The sequence below is a fragment of the Solanum dulcamara genome, chromosome 12 (genome assembly GCF_947179165.1).
Source record: "Solanum dulcamara chromosome 12, daSolDulc1.2, whole genome shotgun sequence".
Taxonomy (NCBI): Eukaryota; Viridiplantae; Streptophyta; class Magnoliopsida; order Solanales; family Solanaceae; genus Solanum; species Solanum dulcamara.
Window position 1 is genome coordinate 5,752,180 of NC_077248.1, and position 8,938 is coordinate 5,761,117.

Consider the following 8,938-nt stretch of genomic DNA (forward strand, 5'->3'; position numbering starts at 1 on the left):
GATCTCTAGTCCCAAGTCAGTGTCGAATCTCAGGTCCCGAGTTAGGATTGGGTCTCGAATTCTAGGTAAAAGTCAAGTTTGGTTTAGATTTAGGGTCAAGGTCGCGGTTCTAGGGTCCCAAGTCGGGGTTATGTTCGATTTCGAGTCAAAGTCGGGTCTCGAGTCCCAAATTGGGGTATGATCTAGGGTTTGGGGCCTCAAGTCTTGGATCGGGTCAGGTCTCGAGTCCTAGGTAGGCATCAAATTTTGGGCTATGGGTCAAAAGTCAAGGGTCGAATCTCGACTTGGATAAGGAGCGAGTCTCGAGTTTAGATTGAGTCTCGAAGTGTCCTGAATGTCAAATCAAGGTTGAGGGTTGAGGCTCGCGGCTTGCATCCTGAATTTTACAGGTTCGAGTCTAGGTTAGGTCTTAGATCTCAAGCAGAGGTTGGATTGAGCTTGGGTTGGCGTTGTCAGTCGGACCCGTAGGTCCCAAGTTTTGATGGATGCTATGGAAGGAGAGGACCTGAGTAATGGGTGGGCAGGGTGGGCAGGGGGGGAATGCGTGGGTCATGACCCAAACCCATTTTAGCTTATTTTTGTCAAAGTAATTTTTGGATTAATTTTAGCTTAATCATTTTATTAAGGAAAATTAACAGAATTCTCACTAGCTTAGAAGCTTTTAATTTAAATACATTATAGTTTGCAATATTAAAAATCTTACCATATTTTGGTTCATCGAGATACATGTATCTCGAATACATCAAAATTAAGTATAATTTGTTCTAGATACACTGTATCCAAGTGGATTCGCATGTATCTCAGATAAATAGACAAATCTCATTTGCTTCCCTCGCCTCTCCCCCATCTCGCTTGCCACTCTCCTATGTATTTGTGGTACGTGACTATCTCGTTCGCCTCCCTCCCCATGTAGCTTGCTTGTCTCCCCTATTTTAGTGTATCTAATAGCAAAAATACATATATCTACGTGTATCTTCCTCAATATATGATAGAAAATTATTAATTAGTGGTAAGATACATAATTATTTAAAAATATAGATAGAATTAGTATATATGATATGGATATATGTCTGATAAAGTGGTTTTTCCATTTATTAACTCAACCCACTTAATTTTTTCATTATTTTTCGTTACAGCATAAAGACTAATTTGATAGTCTCAAATAAGCTCTAGATCATCTTTTTTAGATTCTCAATATGCTTTATTGTGGTAATTATTTACATGATGACGGCTTTATAACTTGACTGAATAGATGTTTCTAAACCGTCAATCTTAAAACTTATTCTTTAAATAGAATTCATGTACCTCTTTGAATATACATATATAGACGGGCGGAGTTAGCGTATAACTCAGTAATTTTGATTTAAACTTTATACAAGTATGCAAAATTTACTAAATTGATAGAATTTCAAACTTGAACCCAAAATGTTCAAAATCTAAATTTGTATCTTACTATATAAATGTTTGTTCATCAGTTTTACCTTTTTCACCTGCAACTTGAAAAGGTTAGCACCATTTTAACCAGGAAAAAAGTTTTCAAATGGACATTGCAATTAGATGAAAGGTATTTAAAAAATGTACTATACTACATAGTAACTTGTAACCAATTTGACAAAACAATGTATACATAAATATAGAGGTCACGAATTCAAATCGTGAAAATAATCACTCATAAAAATATAAAATAATATAGTATACAATAAATTCTGATGGCTCGATCTATACCACTTACACACAGTAAAAAAGGTGCATCGAATTTTTCGTTAACGTATAAATACTAAATTGTATATATATGGGCAATAAGTAGATGGGAAAATGCAATGGAGGCATGTGGGAATAGCCATGGAGGTCTGTGCAAAGATGATTGAATAAGAAAAAACATGTGGGTATTTGTGTATCAGGCTTGTACCCTTATACACTAGACAAACTTGTTGTATTCTTAGGAAACATTTCATTCTTATTTATAAATCCCCATATCACTTCACTTACCATGGTGTCCCTATTCCCCATTCCCTATGTATATATTACTAGTCCTCCGTTTTATATTACTCTGCCTTTTCTGGTATGACATACGCACATTCCTTTAAAAAGTTTTAATTAAAGATTAATAGGAAATTTAAAAGTCTCTTATATTTTCTTAAACATCATATCAAAACAAACAAAAACACATAAAATGAAACAAAAAAGTATTTCATTGTCATACTTTTTAAATCATATTATATATCCAATGGTATCCACAATTTCTTCTAAGCTCTGAACCTCAAAACATGTATCATTTTCACCTGGGTAATCCAACAAGTTATTGATGTCCATTTTATTGTGATAATAGAGATCATTAATCATGACCTCAAGTTCATGAATGACATTTTCACAAGTGGATTTATTAAAAAAATGACGTTTTTTCTTATGGGTTCTAATTTAGTCTCCATATCTTAAAATTAACCTTTTTTGAATTTCAAAACACTCTTTAAATTAATAAATATTAATTTATCGATTAAATAATACTTCTATAAAATAATAATATTTCGTAGTCTTACCTATATTAATTTATTGAAGTTTTACTGTTATATGCTATAACATATTAAATAATATCAACGGTATAAAATTATTATTTTTTATAATAAAATTATTGTGGTGTATATATGTACACATTTAAATATGTGTGGGGGGTGGGGGGTGGGGGTGGCAAATTCAGCACCAATGGGTTCAAACTACATCATTACTTTCAGCATGAATTAAACACGTATGTATAGTTGATAAAGTTAAAAAAATATCTATACTTGTACTAACTTTATCTCTGTGGTAGGAATTGATGGAATTTCTTATTCTCCTTTAGTTAGAAATTTTGAGTTTGAATCATAATAATAAAAATAAATCTAATAAAGAGTTTCTTTTCCTTTAAATGAGTCCTACATAGCATGAATCTCGATTAATCGAATAGGAAATTTTGAATACCAAATACCTTTTTTTTTTTAAAAAAAAAAGAAGGTTATTGTAGCCACCATTACAAAAAAAAGTGGAGGTACGTTGGATTTCCTTTGAAATGATAGGTGGCATACTTAAGTACAAGTAATTACTATAAACACAAATATTATTGTTGTACAGTACCACTAGTACAACTTTTTGGGGCGTAACAAATTAAGGTGCATAATTCTTGTGACTATGTTATGGGCCTGTATTATTTTTATCATACTGTATATACTAATGAAAAATCAATTGTGTCATTCCTGTTTTTACCAAAATTTCTGGAATTGAGAGTAAGTTAACCCATGCCGTTTAAACTAATGTATACTATTATAAAGAGCATTCTCAAATCCCTAGGTAAGGCTATATAACTATCTGGTTTTCTATTCAGATAAAACGTACATATTATCCTGTTCAGACTTTATCTATATATTCTGACATAAGAAAGATTTTCTTCCATGTTAAGTTTTTGCTCTATTTACATAATTATAATTTTTCAACAACGTACATGAAGGAGTTCAAGTGAACCTCCTTTCTTCAAGCTAGCTCCGCACCCGATTGTAAGTATGGATTAGTGACATGCCTAATATGATCGAGTGTCACCCAATTAATTAAATTTTTATATAATATGATACACACTTCAACGTGGTATTTAGAGCATGCACAACCATAAAAAGAATGAGGTGTGCACGTGCAAGTGCATGTTGAAGACATCATTCAATAAATAAAAATATATTTTCTCTAACAGCTTATACTTTTAATTTATAAGATCATGCACTTGGACAAGTAAAATAAAATTAATAATATAAAAATATTTACAGTAAATATCATTGTATATAATTTAAATTCAAATATGGTTAATATGTTCAGTGGACTGTGTCAAGCAGAACAAATACAGACTACATGTTGGATAGCAGGGGGTGACCAGAAAGGGATGGCAAGATAATGGCAACATAAATAAAAAGACAAAAGTTCTAATAAACCTAACTATCAATTTATTGTTAGAAAATGACTCTACCGGGATGGGGGTAAATTTATAAAAATTGGCACTGTCACAATTCTCTTTAACTTTTTTTGGTTTTTCATGCGATGTCCGAATTTCATGAAACTTCGACTAACTTTGGATCGTTCACTGCAAGACTCATTCGATAGTGACACTTTCAACATGATTTTTTTCATATCAAAGGCTCGAACCCAAAACCTCTAGTTAAGAATGAAACAGTTACAACACTGCACCATAACCCGTAATGATAATTCTCTTAAAAGTTAATCATGCAGAGCTACTTCATTACATTTCTTTGACAGAGGGGGGAAGGGAGGGGGGGAGTGGTATTTTTTTTAAAAAAATAAAAATAAAAATAAAATCCACTTGGTGTCAATTACTCGCTTTGAGCCTTGAACACCGCATAAAATTTATTAAAGAGGAAAAAGCTTTCTACCAAATTTTTTACATTCACAAGACTCGAATTCAAAACATTTTATTATGTATGAAGAGATCATAATTTGTCTCGGAGTATTCAATTTCATGACTAAGAAATGACTACTACTCAAACTTAGAGCTCAAATTATAACACTGTAGATTGTAGAAACATCTTTATTCCATCACCAAAAAAGGTTTAAATTTATTCTTGTATTATTCGAAATTATTTATTTTTGCTCTCTCGTTCAATATATATTTTTGACTCATTTATACCTTCGTCGATAGCAATTTGTCTCGTATTTATCCTTACGAAATGAATGGGCTCCACATATGTCCAAATTCTTAGAAAAAAAGAGGTTTATTATAATTAACAGCGGGGACAATATAAGACCAAAATTTTAATCAACAAATGGCAAAGTTGCTCAATTTTGGACCGTACAAGAGTATATATTATTCCTTTTCTCTTTTTTATATATATTTAAAGTCACACTTATTTCATTTTTTGGTGTATCTTTCCATCACATATTAAGTTCCAAAAAGAAAGAAAAGCATAAAGTGACCAGTATGTTCCAGTTACATACTCAAATTAAATTAGATACATGCATATATGATGGATTTTCAAAAATATGGTCAAAAAGGACAAAATATTCATTGAACTTAAAGAGAGACAAAAGCAGCAATAGCTTAATTTATCCTTACAAGTAACAAGTATATATAGAACTACAATTGTCCAAACATTCTCACATCTCTTTAATTTTGAACTTTATTTCTTTAGCTAAATATGGAAACACATATTGAGGTACGTACATATCTTTTTATGTACACTATGTACTAGTAGGTTTTATCATCTTGGAAACAAGGAGATTTTGTATGATAAAAAAGTTGTTCAATATTTATTCGAGAATATGATAGTAGATAAGAATTTATGTAAATAAAAAATTAAGATAGAAAAATAATAAGCAGTCGATTGTTGTTACACTTTTATGTGGGAGAGGCAGTGGGTTAGTGTCCTCTTCTCATCGTCTTCCTTCAACTAGTTGATTTGGATATGAAAAAAGAAACAACTAAATTTTATAGCCAGAAGATTGGACCCTTTTTAAACGCGGGGCAGAATTAGAGGATGACTTACGAGTTTGTCGAATTCAGTAAACTTTAAATTCTAACTTGTTTCTAAATTAAACATGCAATCTCTACTTAGATTTGTTTAAAGTTTGTAAAATTCTCTTTTTATATTGTATTTCTCTTTTTTTTAAATTACAATAGAGCACCCCGCTTTCAACTATTTAAACGACACTAAACTTTCAAAAAATATCTTACAGAAAATTCCAAATTGAGATTGGGCATTTAGGATCTCAAATTTTGTGTACATGTGGCAGCTAATGATTGGTAACCAAAAAATATAAATTTTGCATGAAAAAAATGTTAAGTGCTAGGTAAAAGAGACCACGAACCACCAGAAATATGGCTAGATGAATGGAATACCGAACATCAAATAGAAAATTTTAAAAAAAAATCACTCTCACTAGTATACTTATCACGAATTTAAATTTGTCGAATTTGTAAAGTTTTAAATTCAAAAGGCTTTTTTTTTTGTCAAATACTGAAAGGCTTAGAAAAAACTTTGGATGATTTTGTACAAAGTTATTTGGTAGCTAGCAAAAAGATAATTTGTTCATATATTAATTTATGTATAAAATTTAGTTGCAATTAGAAATCCTCATGAATAATACATATATAAATTATGAGATAGCAGACGTATCTTATGTATGGTAAAAGATGAAATAATTAATATCGGGAGATGTACATACATTATTGATATCTGTATAATTTTAACCAGCTATTAAACGATCCTAATTAAAAATTGTGATGGAGTCAAGAGTAATACGTATTCATTTATTTATAATCACATGTCTCGATTTTAAATTATGAACAATTCACAGGTGCAAGTTTGTTTTTTTTATCATGAATTTAAATTTAATTAATTTTTAATATAAATATTGAATAATGAACAAAAGGATGAAACAAAAAGACTTTGGTACTATGGAGTGACTATTTTGTCAGTTATAGGCATTGTATGGAGTGTAAAAAAAGGAGAAGGAAGTTCCTGTTGAGACACTTGGACCCATGGGCTTATCAGTTTATGCTTTGTGGAGTGTAGATGAAAGACAGACACTCATTACTTTCTGCACCAATCCCATTTTACTTGCATGCTATATTGTCCCCAATGTTGATGTGACTTTCTTTGGCCCTTTCTGTCTTCTTTCATCATATCTTTTCTTCCTAATCACATTTCTATAATTAATCAACATTAACATCTTATTAAAAGAAAAAGAAAAATTAAAGTTCAAAATAGTTCATTCTTTTTTAAAGAGAAAATATCTAAATTTGCTCTTGAACTATATGAGATAATTCAGATTTACGTATTTTTTTGTTGCTAATTGAGGTATAAATTGGATAAGATTTGTTTTTATTGATTAGCAACAGACTTCTAATGACAATATTATGTGAACTTTTTTAATAAGAGAAAAGGATTAAGTTTATTTTGAATCATGTCAAATGGTCCAAATTTGTCTTTATAGTTGAGTGTGTGTGAAGCGAGAGGTCCATATTGCAATCGACGCAAATGAAAATAATTAGCTATTATTATTATTATTATCAAAAACAACAAAAATTGTAACCTATAGATCGATAACCACTTCATTATCATCGGAGGTTTAACAATAACCTCGTTGATACAATCGTAGTTGTTATGAAGTTATAATTAGAATGAGGGGTCGGTAATTTAATCTTTCTTAGTGGTCTTATAGTAGAGTGAGTGATCCTCGTTTAGTCATTTATGAATTGAAGCAGAAGCAAAGAATCAATATAAGGTGAAAAAATCTTCTTTCATTTGAATTTCCTATTTAACTAGTCAACCTCTAACTTAACTCTTGAATTTGCGGACTTGAAAATCTACTTTCTAAAGTGGTCCCTACCATATATACAGTTTGCGAAACCACACCTAGCTGCGGTGTCAATCTCATATCCTCTGCCTCTTTCTTATAATGCATGATAAGGCGAATAAGGACTCATCTTCTTTCATATTATGTGTCAGAAGCATCAAATGATATTTTATGAAGTGAGAGAATCTTAATCCAATGCCCTAAGCTTACGGTGACAGAATGTTGTTATGTCTCGGGAGAGTGCTCCCCAAAGAGTTATGTGCCCGGAGTTCTGTCTTTTGTTTTGTATAATTCATAACAAATGTTATTTAACTCTTTCACATGCGATATGTAAAAAATAACACAACATATCTGTAAATAAAATATGGGAGATTTTACGAGGTTATTTTTTTTTCCTACTGAAATTGTAGGTATATTATGGACAAAGGAAATCACTTCCTCGGATTTTAAAAGACAAAGGGAGTATATATCATGGTGTGTAACTTAAAAGTACATGAAATCCAGGGGTGAAATTGTAGTTAAAAAAAAAAACCTAAGGTGTAAATTGTAAAATAGAGCATAAATCAGGGCTACAAAAAGCAAGAAACTGTTCGTATTGTGAAATGTTAAACACTATTTGTGGTATAAATTTAGAGTTTACCTTATATCCACCAATCGTGTAGATAATTTTTTTATACAATTGAATAATTTAATGGGCAAATATCTTTTACTAATGAGTTATCAACTATTTTCAGCTTATCTCTTTTTTTTTTCTTATTTATAATTTCTTAAAAACTCTGTCCATAATCCCTTCTCTCTTGCCATAAATCTTCCATTTTCATCTTCTAAGTTCAATCTTTGCATATTGGCACCTATTTTCACAAATGAACTTGTTTGAAATAAGAATTGATCGTTTATATTGTTATAAATTCTTTTAGATTTCTGAATGTAATTCTATTGATCCAATTGAAAAAAAAAGTTTTTTATGATCATTTAAATAATAAAATTATAGTCTCATTGTATGATGCAAACTTGATAAAAACTTGCACTAGACGTTTGGATGCAATTTTAATGACTATCTAGAAATCTTATTAAACTTTCGACAATTAATTTTAAAAGTGTGATGGAAGAATTTGTTGGGAAAATTATAAAGAAATATTGCTGATAATTTTTTTGTGGAGAAATTATTTTAAAGAGTTTTTTTTACTCTTAACACCAACAATTATAGAATAACAACAAAATTTATATATCTCTATATTTTGATGAGAAAAAAAGTTGATGTATGTCATATTTGAATAGAACTGGTGATTTCTTCAATGATGTGTTACGGATTGTTTCAATCGTGTTAAAAAATTAGAATAAAACGAAGAAGATATGGAACCCTTTGTATATTTGATAAACAATAAATGTAGAGTCCTAGTTATCTAATGCCATTATTTTTTATCTATAATTTAAATGTAAAAGAAATTTAAATTCTTAAAAACTACTAGTAATTGCCCGTTTAGTTACTTGACCGTGTAAAAAAATCTTTACACCACCTATGAATATTAGTCAAACTCTAAATTTATCACAGATTATTTATGTCTTCAATCAAACAAAATATTTAATTCTTGAATATCCCCTTTTTTTCTCA